This window comes from Eumetopias jubatus, unplaced genomic scaffold (genome assembly GCF_037043125.1).
Source record: "Eumetopias jubatus isolate StellerSeaLion01/CBP00866 unplaced genomic scaffold, mEumJub1_p1.0 scaffold_17, whole genome shotgun sequence".
Lineage (NCBI taxonomy): Eukaryota > Metazoa > Chordata > Mammalia > Carnivora > Otariidae > Eumetopias > Eumetopias jubatus.
The window spans coordinates 32479629-32499657 of record NW_028274823.1 but is presented as its reverse complement, the minus strand read 5'-3'; the positions used below and the strand labels follow the sequence as shown (position 1 = coordinate 32499657).

General features: G+C 44.6%; 1 protein-coding gene across 7 annotated transcripts in view; it reads right to left on the bottom strand.

Annotated features, from left to right (window-relative positions):
- PIK3AP1 (phosphoinositide-3-kinase adaptor protein 1) overlaps window positions 1-20029 on the bottom strand; it is a 127676-nt gene that overhangs the window by 72821 nt on the left and 34826 nt on the right. The window contains exon 1 of one of the 7 annotated variants that reach the window (XM_088020005.1): window positions 3469-3551. The exons of 5 other annotated variants lie outside the window; for them this stretch is intronic. The gene's annotated coding sequence lies outside the window, so the exon portion shown is untranslated. Of the gene's footprint in view, window positions 1-2418; window positions 2766-3468; window positions 3552-20029 lie in introns of those variants that run through there. One more of the 7 variants, XM_088020004.1, reaches the window with a different exon arrangement.

Sequence of the window (20029 nt, the reverse complement as noted above, 5' to 3'; positions counted from 1 at the left end):
CGGACATAAAACATCCTGAAGCCCCAGCTTCCAAATCACCTAGCAACTATCTACTGAATCTGTCTGACGCGGGACCCACTGAGGAGTCCCAAGAGTGTGTGCTCTATAGTCTTGGCCTTAAGAAGGTTACAGCTGATGGGGCGCCTGGGTGGCTCAGTCGGTTAAGCACCTGCCTTTGATTCAAGTCATGATCCCAGGGTCCTGGGATCCAGCCCCGTGTCAGGCTCCCTGCTCGGTGGGGAATCTGCTTCTCCCTCTCCCTCCCTGCTGTTCCCTGCCCCATCCCACCCCTGCTCATGCTCTCTCTCTCTCTCTCTCTCTCTCTCGTCTGTCTCAAATAAATAAAATCTTAAAAAAAAAAAAAAGAAGAAGAAGAAGCAGCAGCAGCTTACAGCTGAACTGGAAAGAGGAGGCTCCTTGTGGAAAACCTAGGAGAACTACGGAATCCCTTACCAGCAAGCACCAGCCTGTGTGGTGAGACCATAAATATACCTCAATGAAGTAAGTTAAGGTTCCAAGTATTTAAAAAGTGCTAGCACAGGAAAAATAGAACAGAAGTTCAGAAAGTTGAGAAAAACGTCCTGAAGGATGAAGAAGGCAAATTAACTTACTTTGAGTCAAATAGCATTTGGATGCTGAGATTACCCTTCAGTGAAAAAGGTACATTTCCATTTAAATTAATAAAATAAATCATAACTCATTCCTTTATTCCTTCAACATACGTTCATTGCCTACACACGAATTACAAATATTCAAAGCCTATCCTAGGACCCCCAAGAAATGTAGGGGTGAGAACATTTCTGGCCTTTCTGACATTTGGGGGGACCACGTAGGTGAGAAACACGGGAAAGCTTCTCTCAACTTCCAGAGACAAATGAGAACAGGAATAACTTCAAAACAAAATTATGAGGGATAAGCAGGAATTTATAAATAAAATACAGTTTATGGCCAACAGAGGATCAAAGTAGGATGGACATCCCCAAAGAAATGGCAAGTAAGGCCTTGAAAGGCACAGAGAAGGCGGACATGGTGGTCAGAATGACTTTCCTGGCAGAGGTAAGAGCATGATCAAAGGCACAAATACTTGACAGTAAATGATGTGTTGGAGCTACAGGAAGCAATGTGCGGGCACCTTGTATACAGGGTGAGAGGGGAAAGGGAACCTGAGGGTCAGAGAGGACCCTGAATGCCATTCAAGGACTTCAGTTGTATATCAAAGACCTGTCAGCAAACACTATTCATGAGAAAAGGAAAGTCTATAAAATATAGACTGAAAATACAGCTTCATTTTTCTAAAAGTGGAATAACTTTGCTTGTTTTCTGAAATAATTCCAGAGACACAAGCAGAATATGTCAGCTCTTTTATAAATCTTAGTCAGAATCGAGAAGGGGAGTGGCTGACCACCCATCACACCCTGAGCAAACAGTGCCTCCAAATATATAACAACATAAACCAGTGGCTAACAAACTGTTACCAAGCCAACATCCTGCTCTATCTGCTTTCATGAGCAAATGAGACGCTATAATTAACCTGATGTCTGAAAGTATACCACAAGCATGATTCACAAAATGCTTAAAAAAATGATTCTTAAGTAGACCAAACATTGCTCCTACCATGTATCTTGTTTCTAAGCTATTAGCTTAGAAAATCAGTGTCATGGTTATTATTTTGTCCTTCGAAAGCACAAAGGGAGACCTCAGGCCTGGCCTCATCCCCAAATTCCAAATGTGTGGATCCAAATGAAGGAGTTTTTGCTCTCCCTGCAAGAGCATGTGGGTTCTGGGGTGAGGTGAGAGGTTTGCAGTGGTGGGACTCAGGTTTTGAGTTTCAATACCCCTCCCACCCCCTGCTTCCTGGCAAACATCAAGACTGCTTATTCATTTTAGTCATCACCCATGGGTCTTTCTCCCCCCTTGTTTACCCACCTTAGTTAATGGGTACTGAATTTCCTGTCCGATGAACCCCTTTCACTTAAAATGCTCCCAACACAGTGACAACTATACCCAAGCCGCAAGTCACCAACTCCGGGCAAAGTCACACACAGTCATCAGTCAGAATGATGGTAGGAGAGTCAGAGGGATGCCTTACCCACCGCATATCTTACTGGCATTAAAGTCGGAGGGCGGGTAGGATTATTTAGTGGTGTTAGTGTGAGTTCATTAAAGTGACACCAATCATTATCCTTGTCACCTTCATCACCATCATCATCCTCACGATGCCGAAAAGGTAAGGAGAGTCCTGCGGGCATATCCCCAGCTCAGACTTTAGATAAACCCATGGCAGCCACTCTGCCTCCCTGGAAACAAGGAGGAAGGAAGAGAAAGGAGGAGCAAGAACGAGTCCACTCCTCCCGCAAGCCCAGGCTGACTGCCTGAGGCAGTCGGTGTTGCTGACTTTCCCAACACTCGCCAGCTCACCTGTCACATCCAACCTGCTTTGCCATCCAGATGTTCTGTGCCAGCTGCAGATTCCTGAGGCTGCCTGGTTTCATTACACATCAGTGGATCTGCAGCACTAGGTAGAGGGTTCTGTCTGGATCAGGACTCTCCTATATACATCAACACCAGTCTTGTCCACCAACTCACAAAGACAAGGAATCCTTTCTCCTTCCTTCACCAGGTAATTCCTCCGGCCCTCCTCCAGGTACTTGAAGTTCAGGACAAGGGAGCTGGGCAGGAGGAGAGGAGACCTCAGGTCTCTGAGATCTCTATCTAACCCCCACCCAGTGGCTCTAAGTGAACCATTCAAAGTGTTAGTTTTGTTTTGCTCTAAAGCAAAAGATGACGGCTCTTCCCTGCCCCTCCTCAACAGCACCCTACGTGCTCTTCAGCTAAAATAAAAATAGCCCCACAGCTGAGGCTGCCATGACAACCAAAGAGACCCTGACAACAGCACTCGTGATCCTCAGCCTTGCTGGGCCTCTCCAGTCGCCTCCCAAGTTCAACCTCCAGGAAACTTCCCTGAGTACACCAGCCAAACTACTCCATTCTCATCCAAGAAGCCAGGGCTTATTTGGAGTTTTCACACCAAATAAGTGTCTCAGAAGGGTTTAATTCGTTCTCATTTCTTCCTTTCAGCGGCCTCAAGTACCTGTGACCAATGTGACTATCTCCCACTTTGCAGATGGCAAACGGAATGCACGAGGACGTGAACTGACTCGCCCTCGGTCACCAGCAGCGGGTTTAATGGTAGAACCACATTTAGAACTCAAGGCTCCCATCTCCTAACCAGTTCCCTGGCTGAAGGAATGGCTGATCTCAAGAAAGAGGACCCAGTGGAGAAATAATTCCTCCGGGTGAGCTGCTTCCTGGCCACAGATGGAAGTTCTCTCACCCAGTCTCTGACATAAATCTGGGAAGGGTTGCAGAAAGCCACGTCAACCCTGGACCCAGCATCTCCGGGGATGCTCCCAGCACAGCTTTCATGGGCTAAGTTTATCAAGACCCTTAAGAAGCACTGGTCCATACCTGCGTTCCAAAAGCCACCACTGGGAAGAAGGGTTTTCACCAGGACTCCCAGGGCTGGAGCCTGCAGGCCCCTGTTTCATCGTTCAGGAAACCCCAGTGTTGCTAACCAAGCAGGAGGTACCACAGCCCCCGTGAAGATTTCCTCTTTCTTCATCTCTTTCCGATACTTATAAATGTGCTTCCTCTCTCTATGTAAATTTCGTTCAAATGGCAGGACACAGGCTTGTAATGCGGCCATTAATAACTACTCTTTAAACAGCCTCTTTTGAGTTTCCGGGTTCAGGAATCAATTCTAATCTAAACAGACATTGATGTCTGGATTTACTGGTGTGAGGATAGACAAATGGGCTTTGTCTGAGGCAGGCCACAAAAATGCAGTTTATTTTGACCCAGCCAAGAGCTGAGAGGCCAAAGGCAACTTTTTTTTTTTTTTTTAATTTGAGAAAGAGAGGGAGAGAGAAAGCACGAGCAGGGGGCGGGGTGGTGGGGAGGCAGAGGGAGAAGCAGACTCCCTGCTGAGCAGGGAATGGACTTCGGGCCAGATCCCAGGACCCTGAGATCATGACCGGAGCTGAAGGCAGATGCTTAACAGACTGAGCCACTCAGGCACCTCTTGATAATAGAAATGAGCTTAGGAAATTGTGACAAAAACTTCTTTTGCTTTTCCTCTCTACCACTCCACTGTCACGCTTATAAGAAAGGCTGAGGTGAGGTTTACTTTTCCCACTCCTGCTGACTGTTAGCATTCTACCCAGCTAGAACTACAAAATTGGACTGGTCAGTTTCACTTTCCGTTTTTAGGAAGCGCAACTTTCCCTCCTCAACCTGAAACGCTGCATCTGGACTCACAGCATGGTCAAGTTGGGGTGGGGGCATGCTTCTCCTCAGTGATCACCTTTAAAAAAATATAAAACAACAAGATGGCACTCCAAATTGCTTAAATAATTATGGAGCAAAATAGAAACTCCTTTAACCCAGGGGCTGCTGATTGCCTCCCACCCTAGCAATTAAAACCTGTGCACTAAAGGCAAGGCTCTATAGATATTATAACCTATTTTCTAGCAACATAAATGCAGCTGTTGGTGGGACTCGGGAAAAATGCAGTCAGTAAAACCACAGGGGCCGAGATTCAAGTCCCACTGCTACCACTGACGGGGTAATCGTGACTTTTCTAAGCTTCAATTTCCTCTCCTTTAAAATGAGCATATTCATACTTGGGATTAAGTGACAAACGCAGAAGCCCTTGGAAAACTGAAAAGTGCCAAAGGTAAGTATTTATTATTCTTGTTAGTACTCATCTGCTGAATGAGAGTTCTACAAAACGAGTGCTCATGTAGAAATAGGCAGGAGCGTATCTCTGCATCCGTCCAGAGCCAGACCCAGGAAGTGAATGTTCAACGGCTCAGGGATGCTCCAGGTAGCCAGGGAGACAGCAAACAACAGAGATCAGGCTACTCCCAGGCACAGGCAGCAAGCCGTGATTCTCCACAACAAAAGAGGTGTCCTGGGCCCACCAGGTCATCCAGCAAGATGGTTCTCACCGTGGCAGTCGATGGCGACTTTCTATTAGAAATGGAAGCCTGCGTCCCCAGGCATGGTCACACCCGGTTAGAACAAGCAGCCCAGTCAGGGGCAGTGGAGAAGAGCAGTAAGTGCAAGAGCTCTGCCCACATCCAGACGCAGCTCTGCCACTTCCCTCTCTGTGCCTAGGCTGCCCCGTGTGCCAATGGAAATCATCATACCACCTATCTCCCACAATAGCTGTAAGTATATCATGAGTTGATTCATATACAACACCCGAAGAATGCCTGACAGAGAGTAAGCACTGGAGAGTCTTAGCAATTAGTATTGTTGATCTGCTGACCAAATTGTTCTTCCACTAGACTGTGATTCCTTTGAGGGCAGATTCCCTGACATTCGTCTTTTGATCCCCAGAGCCTAGAACATAGTGAAAATCAATAAATGCTTCTTACATGAATGGATGAATCAATAATAAGATAAGACTGATCACCTAAGTAACTACTAAGGAGAAAATACAACAGGGAGAACCAACACCGGGCTTTGTGCCATGGGGCTTTTAGTGCGGGATCTGGAGAGAAACAGGAAATTGACACACACACACACACACACACACACACCCCGCCCCGCCCCGCACAGTCTAGCTAGCAGGCTAAGCCAAGCTGCCCTGGAGATTTGACATGGTACACACACTGTGTGAGTCCAGGTCTTCTGAGAAGCAAACACTGAAATGGAATTAAACAAGCAAGGATTACATCAGGGAAAGTACCTGTGGCAGAAAATGGGAAGGAAAGCCAGGGAAATATTACATTAGGGAAAGTACCTGTGACAGAAGATGGAGAGGAAAAACAGGGAAACCATCACATGGTCTGAGGCCAGATAAAGAAGAGGGGGAAGGAAGGATGGGTACAAGCGTCCTAGACCACTGAGCAGTCTAAGGGAAGTTCCACAAGCCTCTCAAGGAGCTCTCAAGCTGAAGGTGGCCACTGGATGAGTCCCATGTCCCCCAGGAGCCAGCCTGCTGTAGTAGCCCTGCCATCTCGGTCGTTGGCTGGGAGCAGGGCGGGGGGGGGGGGCGGTGCTGCCAGAACCTTGCGCCAATGCCAGTTTGGGCTCAAAATGTAGCCCTGGGGCGCCTGGTCAGTTCCAGTCAGCCGGAGGTCTGCTAGGCACATCTTTATGGCAGCCACACATGTGGTAGTCCTTAAGAGCATTGGATTTTGGGTCCAGACAATCTAGGTTGAATCCCAGCTCTTACTAGCTGGTTACCTTAGGCAAGTTGTACAACTTCTCCAAGCCTTGTTTTCTTTATTTGCCAAATGGAAGTTACAATCCCAACCTCTCAGGATCGTTACTGTTATACACTGTGCCTGACACACAGTAAGTGCTTCATAAGCGGCAGCTGCCATTTCTCTATATTTACGTCTATTAGCAATCAGGACATGAAAACAGCCCCCATGGTTGCATACTTGCATTTGAGGGACAAGGGACATGAGCCTAGAACCATAGTTAGGCGGTATCATAATTTAAACAACCAAACCAGTTTGTCTACAAATGAAAGGTCCCAGGGACTTCCCTATTTGACTGTTTCCTGGAGGGGAGGCCAAGGTGGGTGTAGCGTGCCAGAATCCACCTATGGCCACACACACCTCCTCTCCTCTTCCATTTGCTGTGGCTTGTCTGCAGTGTTGTCAGCCTGTCCCCTTGTCAGCTGTCTGCCTCTTAAGGAAAGCGTGCTCAGCACACCTTCCCCACCAAGAACAGGATCATCCCTGAGCTTGGAGACACAGGACTCTGCAGCGCCACATAATTCCGAACATCTGTTGGGGGACTCTCTGCTTGCCTTTATCTCTGGGACCTTAATTGTTTTCTTAAAACCGTGGCCAGCTTTCTGGTAGTGGTCATTGCCTGGCTACCACTGGCTTCTGGCTCCTACATCTGCCTGGAGTCCCAGAGTGTCTACCTGTTGGGCTGCTAGGACCCAGAGCACTTACACCTGCTAAGGCCCCAGTTCAGCTACCTGGGTCTCTCCCAGCCTCACTGCCCTCAGGCCTTGGTGGCAGTAACAACTAAGAACCAACAAGGAAGAGAGTCCCCAAACGGGAAAACACACTCTTAACTTCTTCCACCACCACCTCAGAGACCTTGTTGCCAAATCCCCATTTCCCAGAAGGTCACCGAAAACATACCCTGGGATATTTTTTTCTTGGGGCGGGGGAGTGGGAGGTGGGGGAGGGTTGTCTTTGAAGGAATGACCTTCAGTTTTTCTAACTGAAAAAAGTCAAAATTAAACTAAAAAATATTGATTTTTGTTTAATAATTAACAGCTTGACGGAGATGATCAAACTGTATCTTCCAGAATGGTAAATTTCCACTTTACCGGGACTTTTTTCAGGAAATTTTAGCTTTCTGTGTTGGAGCTGGAATCCAACACAAGCCACCTTGTTTCAGTCAGAGGTGGGAAAGCCAAGGGCGCAAAATAAAGGAACTGGTTCAATCTTCCCAACCAAGCCGGAATGGGCCTTTCCATCTGAGGGAAGTGAAGGTCACTCTGTGAAGTGGAGGGAAAGAAAGCCTCCCAGCAGTAAATAGGCCAGCCCCTTGCTCACATGGCCTCCAACAGGCTCAGGGAGCCCGGCTCTGAATGCGGCTTCTTTCTCTCCTCTGGTTCCCTAGCCAGAGCTCGGAAAGCGCTAGGCCAACTTGACACCAGACACAGACAATGTCCAGGACAGAGAATTCCCGCCAACAGGGAGAAATGCTGGCTGGGCCATCTTCTGCCCCTATTACACATAAATATATTTACAAGCTTAGTAATTAGCTTCTCCACATCATCTTTGCCTCTTGCATAGCATTGACTGCCTTTGCATTGATCCCTCTCACCAATTGAAAAATCAATCAGATTTGGTTTCCTCGCAAATCGAAATGCTTGAAAAATGATACCCTGAAGCAAAACCTGGGCATTCTCACACTTCGACCCTCGGGTCAATGATCCATTAACCACCTGGCCCTGATGAGTCACATTCCCATTCCCTGTTGTCTGCCTCTGTGTCAAGACAGAGCGGACAACACAATTTGATTTCAGGGGCCCTGTCCAGCCCTGATGCTCTGGGTGACGTCCCACCTGCCATGTGACCCTATGACCTTCTGGGAACATTTCTCCCCAGTCTGGACGAGTGCAGTACAAGATACATAGCATGAGAGCACATTTTCTGCTTTAGAATCACAGGCACGGGAGCAAAATACAGTTTTCACCATTATTTTATATTTAATTATAGGAACCACTAGAAACCTAATTAACACTGGGATCAGAATCAAGAAAAATCTACCCAAGTGATTCACATCTTCTTGGAGGGGAGGCAGGAGTGTTTGCAAATGTCCTGCCAGGGTGATAAATTCAAATGGAGAAACTGTGGAGCTTTTAAAGCACCGTCAACATTCTATTACCATTTTATATTTTAAAATAATGAAACTGTTATTTTTATAATATGAACTATGGAAGATGGACGTCAAAAGGGGTTCCAACAGATAGAAAAATGCTTCCCTGTAATCCACGCACCCTTGTGTCCACCACTCCGCCCTGCCCCTCAGCCCCTGTACCCCTCCCTCCAGAAGCTCTCAGGCCACCAGACCCTGCTCTTCTTCACTTTTCCTCTCCATACTGTAGGTCCTCTGTATGTTGTGTTTTGCAAATCCAGCAGTCACAATATGGTTTATTTCCCCTTTGGTCAGGGTTCAGCAATCTTCCAAACATGGGGGTGGCAGGCATAGGCCCCTGTAGGGGCAGAGAAGAATGCTCACTCATCTGAAGTGGGCAAGGAGCACCTGGAAGGTTCTCATGCACAAAAACCTCCCCCACCTCCACATTCTACTAATAAAAACTTCATCTGAGTTATCACACTGGGGATAATGCAAATGTCCTGAGGAAAGGTTCAGCTTCATGGTCACTCACACCTTAGTGAGAATTATTTTTGAATCTTAGATCATCCACATTTGAAACACACTAAAGAATCATTTAGAGCAAAATTCTACTCAGTAAAAGATTTTTTTAAAAATTATAGTCAACCTCTACTTGAATACTTACAGTGGCAAAGTCTCCATTCTTGTCTACTTCACTAATGGGAATTTCAAATTATCTGGGAAAGCTCATCCTTCTCTTCAGCCCAACCCTGCACAGTCTGTTAAGATGGTTCACTGCAAGTAAAGGAAACCCCAACTCAAAAGCCTTCAACAGGTAAGGACATTTATCTCTCAGAGTAGAAAGCCCAGCAGTCGGGACAGATTTGAGGGTTGGTTGGCACAAGAGCTCAGTGACATCATCAAGGTCCCAGGTTCTTCCCGAGTCTCTAGCCCATCATCCTGCAGCATGAGCCTCATTCTCAGGTTGGGAGCACAACAGCTGTGGTGTCCGCAGCTTCACTTCAGCCACAACAAGGTCCAGAGGAAAAAGAAAGATTGCCTCAAGCATGGAATATAAACTCTTCCCTTCCCTCTGACCATCCCGACTGCCATCACATGCACAATACCTGTCACCGGGGGGAATGCCATCCATTCACGGGCTCCGCTAATCACCCAGGGCAGAAAGACTGTTGGAAATTCCACCATAACGTCCATCTCTCCTGCCTGCCAGCAACTTCTACCTCTAACAAAGTTCTCCGTTACCCCGGCAACTCAGAACATAGCTACACCCCTTTTCACAAAATGGCTCATCCAGGGCTCCAAACTCCAGGCTTGTCCTTCGCTGGACATTTTCTAGTTGGCCAGTTTCCCCCTAAAAGGGTGGCACCCGGAGTGAAACACCATCTTTGGTGGAATACAGTGAAATCACAATATTCTAAGACTGGGGGGCTGTATGACTGTGGCTTAATACTGTAATCTCTTTTAGTGGCAACATTGTACTGTTGCTTCCTCATCAGTCAAGTAGTCAACTGTAACCAGCAGTTTATTTTCACAAGTTATTGCCCCGTTGGATTTCTGCCATGTTGCACTAGTTCAATTGCTTTTATGGACCTAAGAGCAGAACTTAGGATCATCCCTATTGAACTAGACCAAGATAATTTTGAATAATGCTTCTGCCACTCAGTGTATCCAGGCATCCATACATGTTATCCGTCTATAAATCTATATTAGGTTGTGTTTTGTGCTGGTCTCAGCCTATCTAGAGGAATGCTATCTGCTAGAAATGCCTGGGGGCACTCACCTATACCCCAGGAGCTTCCCACAGACCTCTCCCTTTCCAAACCAATGTTACAACTGGATGAACCTTTGGGGTTCTTATTATGATTGCAAGATGCCCTTCAGCAATGGCCATCAGGAAACTTTGAAAAAATAAACATTTATTACTTACAAGACCTGGAAATTACATAGCACACCTGTGCCCACACAGTGAGGTCATGGGAAGAGAGAGAGTGAGACAGAGAGAGAGACAGCACAGGCCTGCGGTTCTTTTACTGGGGTTGGGGGGCAGGAGGCCTGGAGTTTTGCAGACTTACTCTTTAATGGTGAATTTAAAACCTAAGAATGGTTGCGGCGCCTGGGCGGCTCAGTTGTGTCTGCCTTCGGCTCAGGTCATGGTCCCAGGGTCCTGGGATCGAGCCCCACGTTGGGCTCCCTGCTCAACGGGAAGCCTGCTTCTCCCTCTCCCACTCCCCCTGCTTGTGTTCCCTCTCTCACTGTGTCTCTCTCTGTCAAAGAAATAAATAAAATCTTAAAAAAAAAAAACAAAACAAAACCTAAGAATGGTCATTTAAAGTAGGAAGAAAAAAGACAAGTGGTCCAAAGGGTCAGTTATCAAAATCAACCAAGATCTTTAAAAACAAAGGAGCCTCAGTGTGCAGAGGTGGCTTTTTATCTAGTCCTATGGCTGAAAATGTGTTTATTTCATATAGCCATCTTTGAAGTCTATGCCTCTTTGAAATGGATGCCTGCAATCAAAGCTTAAATCAGGCACTGGAAAAACTGTCAGAGTTTACACTACACTTTGCTAGGGCTGCTATAACAAAACACCAGACCAAAGGCCTTCAAGAACAGAAATCTATTTCCTCCCAGTTTAAGATCAAGGCTAGAAGTTTAAGATCAAGGGGTCAGCAGGTTTGGTTTCTTCTGCAGTCTCTCTCCTTAGCCTGCAGATGACCACCTTCTCGCTGTGTCCTTACTTGGTCTTTACTCTGTGCATGCATATATCTGGGTCCTAATCTCCTCTTCTTATAAGGACACCAGTCATACTGGATTACAGCCCATCTTAATGACCTTACTTTAACCTTCGATACCTCCTAAAAGACCCTATCTCCAAACACAATCATATTCTGAGCTACTAGAAGTTAGGATTTCAACAAATGAATTTGGGGGGGAGAAATAACTGAACCCCTAATAAATTTGATGCCTGTATATGCCTCAAGGTCAGAGAAAAATCGGACAGGAAATCTAAAACCAGAGGCTCTGAAAATCTACTAGCCACTCCTCCAATGACGACCATTAAAGAATAACCATTCATTCAGTTACCTTCTCATTTTGGAGAGGGGATTCTGACAAGGTTTGAGAGAATGCTGAAGAGAAAGATTGTTCTGGAAACTGGAGCATTTCTAGTTGAGCAAAAAGAGGGCTCTACAAGAGTGTTTCCACAGTCAGAATGGGTGGCTTTGGATATGATGGGAGCTGCTGAGCAGAGTCACAGTGGAGCAGGTTGAAGGCTCTCAAAAGGCAAATTCAGTTATTTCCCAATTTTACTTAGGACATGCACAGCAACAACTGCAGTTGGTACACTGAAAATTATCCTGAATGCCCACAGCACAGATAAACCGTGTCTGTCTTCATTATTTCGGTCTGCAGTTAGCCAGGTGGGCAGTGATAACTTGGCATCTTGCCCAGGGACCCGAAGGCCCTGTTGCTACAGATGTGATGAATGGAAAGCAACTGGTAGGCTTTCTCAATATTACCCTCTTTAAAAAAATATATGTACATAATTATAAATAATAAATAAATATATGGAGGGGGGTACTCTTAGCGCAACTACACCTAAATACCAAAGAGTTAAGTAGGTAGCACTAGGAGTAAGATTCAGAGAAACAAATGCTAGTTTGTAATCAGCTTGGTTACTCAGGGATCTATAACTGTTCCTTCTTAGATTAAATAGCTTAACTTAGGAGGCAAAAAAAGCCTGCTTTCCAGGTGGATTTACAAGTCTAATGCCTGAAAGCTTTAGGGTAACATGATGTGATTAACCTTTCTGCTGTTCCCACCCACCCTTCTTGCTGCTATGTGCAAGTACTCAAACACTGGAAACTGAGGCTAGAAGGTCTACAAAGGTCACTCAGCCCAGCTCTTCTATCTGGTGTTTGAATCACTTTTCCCACAATCAAATACCTACTTAAAACCAATGAAATGGGCACATGGGAGCTCAACTTTGCACGAGCTGCCTTCTCTCCGAGGAAGCTCTCCTCCGGGAAAGAAACTGTCACGGGAGAAGAGAAGCACCATTTTTTGTTTCATGCTCCAATTTGTACTGCTTTAGTCACTACTATGAGATTAGTCTGTGACAATATGATACCTGGGTGGGGAAAGAGCTGTGTGAGCCCATCTTTCCCTCCCTCCCCCCGCCCCCCCCCCCCCCCCCCCCGCCTTAATGGATGCTTTTTAGCCACTTCACCAACTGACACCAAGCCTCACCTCAGGTCTCCAATCAAAACCTTAGCAGGGTTTTACATAAACTGAAATTTACATTCAATCATTACCATAGCAACCATCACACAGCATTAGATGTAACTTTTTCCTCTCTGATATAATCTTTTTTTTTTAAGAGCTGCTTTTCTCTTCAGTTGCAAATCCAAGCTATTCAGAAAATAAACATTAAAAATCTATTTTGGAAAAGTACATTTAAACAGACTGCAACAAGGTTCTAAGAACAGGCATTTTGAAATGGTTTCTGACACTAAGCAACCATATGCTTTCTACCTCAACTGACGGTTGTACACTGAAGTCTCAGGGATTCAGCCCTAAGCTGAGAACTGTTAAAATCAAAATAAGGCTTCACTCATGTGGCAACCATTCCTTGAAAGATGTCCCAAGATAACAACCAGGAGCTTCAGCAGAAAATTCTGCTAATTTCCAAAGGGATATATGTGTATCATGTTTAAATAAAATGTTTGGTTTGACTATTCAATGTGCAACTGGCAAATCTGAGGTTTTTAGGATTCACATGTTGACTAGAGGAGATACTCAATTGCGAATGTGGTTCAAAGCCATGTGGGAGAATGCAAAGGTACTGGACAGTAAGCGAGAGATAACAAGAGATGTCCCCACCCAAGAGGCCTATTTTTTTCTTATTCTAGAGTACAATGCCACAAGAACCCTGAATATTTGCAGATGTCAGAAATATATTTCAGATTTAGCAAAAGGCAAGAAAAGAGATCTTTCTGAAATTTTACTAAGACAAAAAAAAAAAGTCTACTTATGACAGTAGTCCCACTAACAAATTAGTGGGCTTCCATGCCACCAGTGCTATCCATCTTATTCTTACTACTTAAAGTCCCAGAAAGTGGGCAACTCGGATGTACTGACAATTGAGACAATAAAATTAAGTCATTTTCCATAAGCCAAATAATTTGATCTTGTTTATTCAAAGCCAAACCATAATATATGATACTCCAATCATTCATTGACTCATTCATCAAATATTTATTGAGCACTAGATGCCACCATATGCTGAGAGCTGCATCTCATAAAGATGAGTGAGACTTTGTCCAAGACCTCAAGATCTTTACTTTTCTAATTCCATTGTATGGCAGAGGTTTTAAGCCAAAATGTCAAGGAAATCTTAACACATTTTCTCAAAGCGAACATTCAAGTTCGTATCTGTATATAGGAGGTGATGTCCACCCCATGGCTGTGCCACTCATTTTAAGGACCCCAGTCTGGATACCACAAACTAGGCTGATGGTTAATCATTGATTTTTTTTTATTACTAAGAGCTAGCAGAATTCACTGGAGGACATTCATTTTAAGATTTCTGAAGATTCTATGACTTTTATTGAACCTAAAAATAATGCAACTTTGACACTCAGGAGATATGGCTGAATTCTACCCCAAATGATAAAGAAGGCTCCCCCAAATGAATAGTCAGGTGTGAAAGGCAAGGAAAGGCAGGTCTTAAAGGTTCTCAGTCATTCTTTCTCATGCAAGACCCATGGCATAGCTAGCTAGGCAACTTGAACAAGAGGGAGCTAGGGGAGTTAATTTTCAAGTAGTTGCTAAAATATTTTATATGCCTAGAAGTGAAAAATATTACAGATTAAGATAAGGTGTGTAGGAAAAGTGCTAGAGCAGAAATGGGATGTTGGTTTCATCTCAAGTGTCAACTCCAGGGGAATGGGGGTGGATGCCTAGAATCCTGAGGAAGGCCAATGCTGAGTCCAATGAGAAAAATTACTTGATCCATTAACAAAGTCTAATCTGGGATCAGGCAGTCTGCATGGTACATAGAAAGACTATGGGAGGGGGAGCTTAGGCTGTGCTGGAGGGGGAGTGAAGAGATACATGCTACTGAGTTACCTGGAAAAATATAAAGAAATAATAATAATTTAAAAATCCCAATGCATTCAAAGACCAACGAACCTGTGTCAGCAAATCTTTTAAAAAAACTTAAGGGCACAATTGGCGTAATTTTAGACAGAATGGATACCTTCCAAATGGCTGGCAAAGAGCCAACCAAATACACGCCATATTAGAAAAAAATGTGCCAAGGAACATAAAAGAAAAAAGGAAAACCTAAATATGATTACAGAAATCAGAGATCAGAGCATTTGAGGTGATACCTTCTGATAGATCCGCCATGTGGCCAAATAACAAGATAAGCTGAGAATAAGGTAAAAATCCTTTGGTGAGAGTTAAAGAACCTAACTGATAAATGCATTGTAACCAACACCAGAGTTCTTGGTTTTTCATTTGTTTCTGCTTTTTTGAAAGATCAGTAGGAAGATCACAACCTCCTGGTAATGACGTAGACGTGTGGCTTCTGTGGTCACAGGAAGCAAAGAATGTCATTTTGAGTAGAGCTGTAGACTTACTCCTTTTGAAAAGTATAAATAAATATATCCACAAAAGCCACAAATTCAGCTTCTGAGTTATTTATGTCTTGATTTTTTTTTCAGAGTTTCTTAGATGACCGAATCTAAAATGATCCCAGTGTGGTTATCAAGTGGTCATTCAATGGTCATCAAACTCGAGATGCACAACCTATCACTGGTGTGAATTAAGCAATGAAAAAGTACTCCCAGTCTCCCCCATCTGTTCAGGTCCTTGCACCAAGGAGAAGCAGAGGCTCCCAGGTTGTGGTTCAGCAAGAAAGGATGCTGACCATCCTCACCTGCACACATACCCCTGGTGCCTCTTCCCAAGTTATGGGAATGATGGGCCCCATATCCCCTGCAATCGAGATAACTTACCTCCTCCTTGCCGCAATTGCAGGCGGAATTGTCACACCTGACATGTATTCGAGGGATGAAAAGTTTATCAAGCATTCACTGTACACCAGGCACTGAGCGAAATACAGAAGACAACCCACCTGGATACATTTTGTTTTGCAGCTTGCTTTCTATCTTAGCTCGTGAATACAATTATCATCAACTTGGTCTGCTTGTTTCAATCCTCAAGACCTCACAGTCTTTGGACCATGTTCATCTAAACATACTACTAACTCCAGGACAAAGGAGAATGGTCAGCAATAGGAAAGTACCTAATATGTTCACCAGGCAAAAGAACAGAAAAGCGACAAAACTAAGCTCTTCAAAACTGACTCTCTAAATTTCGATGTCTGAAGTAGGGCATCTTAGAATCTGAGTGGAATCATTCAAGATATGCCAACAAAGAGTTGATAAAGTGTGAAATTCATTTCCTCTAGGAAAGAAGGTTAACAAAAAGCTTCCAATAGTTTTGTTTTGTTTAGTTTTGTTTTTAAGTATTGGGTTGCAGGCCCATAATGCATAAAGAGAAATTAAGAAGGTTTGCATATGTCTCTGACTAACATGCTTTGAGGCAGAATACAGAGCAGGACAGAGAACAGGGCTTGAGAGACAGGGAACGGTGCCTGAGCAGGCTGGGATCTGGAGAACCCCATATAGGTACACATCAACCTCAGAAGCCCCACGTTTACCTGTTTAATACATTGGGGTGTACAAAGGTTTTTTCCAAAGGACAAAAATCTTCTTCCACTAGCAACAACAAAAATTGAAGGAATACCCCAATCGAATTGCCAATCAGCTGGGGCGAGATGGTAGAGAGCTCTGAATTGTCATATTAAGGAGTCGGGACTTCATCTTATCGTCAAAGGTTCCCCCATTTGGGTTTTTAGGAAAACTGTTCTGGCATTTTGGTGGAGAGTATGGGATGGAAACAAGAAGCCCAATTAATATATGAACTAAGATAAAAGACTATCTGCAGAATAAAATGTACACAATAATCTACTTTATAAAAAAACTTCCATGCGTGTATATGTTGTAAATTCACGGAAAAGGATCAACTGATTGAAAAATCAAGTTGGAGAAAAGTATGTATACGATGGTTCTATCTATAAAGAAAAAAGGCCTGTGTGTGTTTGATAAGTTTATACAAATGTTCTAAAAAGATACACACCAAGCTACTTATGGCAGTTACCTCTACAGAAGCAAATGAAGATTTGGGGAAGTAGACAGAAATTTTTGCTTTTTCATCTGTAGACTTCTGATTGTTAGAAACATGTTTTATAACAAGCATGTATGATCTTTATCATTTTTAAGAGATTTCTAAAACTTAATAAATAGGGTGATGGGCATGAAGGAGGGCACGCGATGTGACGAGCACTGGGTGTCATACGTGACTGATAAATTACTGAACACCACATCTGAAACTAAATATGTACTATATGTTGGCTAATGGAATTTAAATAATTTTTAAAAAGGAATATAAACAAAAATTAAAAAATAAAAGATGATCATAAAATAAAAGATATAGTTTCTGTGACAAGAAATGATCAGGACTTAAAACCAAAGCAGTAGCCATGAGAATAAAGAGATGCTGACAGCAGAGCAGACGTGAGCCTGGGTGAGGCAGGCTGGGGGGTGGGGGCAGATGGAGCCATGTGTTTCCATTCATCCTCTCAGTTACATTCCCTGAGAGTCCTGAGAGGTGCACATTTCCACCACATTTCACAGGTAACGAAGCGGAGCCTCCGAGAGCTCAAAGAGACTGGAACTCCCATCCACCCGATGCTGACACTGATTTCCTTCATACCCACCGCCCTCTTAACCGCCTTTTCTGCACACAAGTCCTCAACCGATGCAGTAGGAAGGCATGAGGGAGCCAGCTCTGACAACATAGGCTGGGTCATGAGGAGACTGGCAAGGCTGAACCGTGCACCCCTTCCTGTTGAATAGTAAGCCCCATGGGCACCTGGCTGGCTCAGTCGGTAGAGCATCTGACTCTCGATCTCAGAGTCGGGAGTTCAAGCCCCATACTGGGTGTAGAGCCTACTTAAAAAAAAAAAAAAAAAAAGGAATAGAAAGTTCCGGACGCCGAAGGTGACCTTGAACAGATGAATGCCCACTGGCCGGCTTAGCTTGGGAGGATTCTTGAGACTAGGACCTATGTTTTCTACAGATTCTGTAATGCCTCTCCAGCCTCCGGTAGAGCACAAGCCCTCCCCAAATTCACTGAGTGTTCAATAACTATATATTGATGGGAGGGCAGCAGGATCACCTGAAGCAAATGGTGAAACTGCATCTGAGTCCTTATTTAGATCATGAGTGCTCTGAAAGCATTTTTTTTCCCCTCGACAATTCAGGATGTAGGCAGTCAATGCACATTTGTGACAACTAATAATTGTGACCCCACTGACACAGTAATTTAATCATTGTCGTAAAGCTCCTTCAGCTAAAAAGAGACTATAATATCTGTGCTCCAAGACTTCAACCAAACAGCCAACCGAGCAAATAGTACTTATTGAGATCTGTGTGCCCACATGGTGCTAGGCACAATGGAGAATCCCATGGAATGATAGTCATAGGCCCTACTCCTAAGGAATTTACTAGCGGCAGAAGCAAACTGGAAATTCAAGAAGCGATTAGATAAATGGAAGGTTACTTATGGATGTCCTGCGAATGAGTTCCACAGGAGTCCAGAGAAAGGGGAAACCAAGGATACGAGAATCTGAGGAAAAGCAACTTGGGCTGTGGGGTAAAGAAGAGAGACAAAAAAGACAGGGCTCCCCCCTCCGCCTCCTAGGAACATAACGGCATTCCGCGGTATCCGTAAGAGCAGCCATAGATATCAAGCCATTCACTCCCCAGCACAAAGTGGCTGCTGGCCAGGACTATTTCACACCCTGACCACCTCTCTGTACGTGTGTGTGCCAGGGAGCTATTGCAAATTTAGGAACAACCCCACCCCACCCCAACACCCGCTAGCATTTCCATTGTTTGTTCAACAGGCAACACTGCACATCTAGGTCTTCGCTCATTCCAGCCAGCCATCATTCCCACCCACACCAGAAATGGGGCCTTTTATAAACATACCACCTGGGATCTCTAGGGGATGTAACTACCTATAGTAAAGGGGGGTTGGTGATAAGGGTCAGAGGACAAGGGTAAGATGTCAGAGGAAATTAGCACTTGACTCCATCTCAACACAATACTCGTATGAGCCTATGGAAGGAAATGTACTGATATTTCATCAGAAAAACAGGTTGTAATAGGGGTTCCATTTCTCCTTTAAGCAGAATCTATTTACATTTAGCTCTACATCCAACTGACACTGGGGAAAAGGCTGCCTCAGAAACTAGGCTCAGCCCTTGATGAAGGAATAAGCAAACAAAAAGCAGAAACAGACCTATGGTAAATACAGAGAGCAAACTGATGGTTACCAGAGGGAAGGGGTTGGGGGGATGGAGAAAATGGGTGAAGGGGAGTGCCTTCCAGTTACGGAATGATTAAGTCATGGGGAGGAAGGGTGCAGCAGAGGGAACAGTATCAGTGGTACTGTAATAGCACTGTATGGTGACAGATGAGAGCTACACTTGTGGTGAGCACGGCATGACATAGACTTGTCCAATCACTATGCTGTCCACCTGAAACTAATGCTACATTGTGTGTCAACTGTGCTTTAATTAAAAACAACCAACTAGGGTCAGTCCTTTAGCTGGGCTGAACGATCTCTCCAAATGTCATTTTGGTCATATTGCTGCCCCAAGAGCAAAAAGCAAAAATATGAGGTTCAAAATATTTGGTTCTGCATCAAAACCAAAAACATATGGTTCTGACACAGGTATTCAGAGGATCACACTTTAAAGACCACTTGAAAGAGACACTGTGCACACGGGACTGGAAACAAATCATTTTTGAGAAGCCACTGAACTGGTTAAGACTAGAAGCTGGGGGCACCTGGGTGGCTCAGTCATTAAGCGTCTGCCTTCGGCTCAGGTCATGATCCCGGGGTCCTGGGATAGCCCCAAATCGGGCTCCCTGCTACGTGGGAAGCCTGCTTCTCCCTCTCCCACTCCCCCTGCTTGTGTTCCCTCTCTCGCTGTGTCTCTCTCTGTCAAATAAATAAATAAAATCTTTAAAAAAAAAAAAAAAGACCCAAAGCTGGGGAGCAAACCTGAAGTTCCCGTGTGCCGCTGGGAAAATAACAATGACTCTGTGTCTCATCTGCAGAATGAAATAACAATAGTGTCTCTCTTATGGGTGAATTTTCGGAGATGATCACTGGAAAATGGTTAGCCCAGCATTTAGCACCATAAGCATTCTACAACTGGTGGACGCTGGAGGAAGACAGTAAAAAGCAGCATAGTCCAGGGCGCCTGGGTGGCTCAGTTGGTTAAGCGACTGCCTTCAGCTCAGGTCATGATCCCGGAGTCCCGGGATCGAGTCCCACATCAGGCTCCCGGCTCAGCGGGGAGCCTGCTTCTCCCTCTCACCTTCTCCCCTCTCATGCTGTTTCGCTCTCTCTCTCTCAAATAAATAAATAAAATCTTAAAAAAAAAAAAAAAGCAGCATAGTCCAGGGCCCAGTGTGTCATC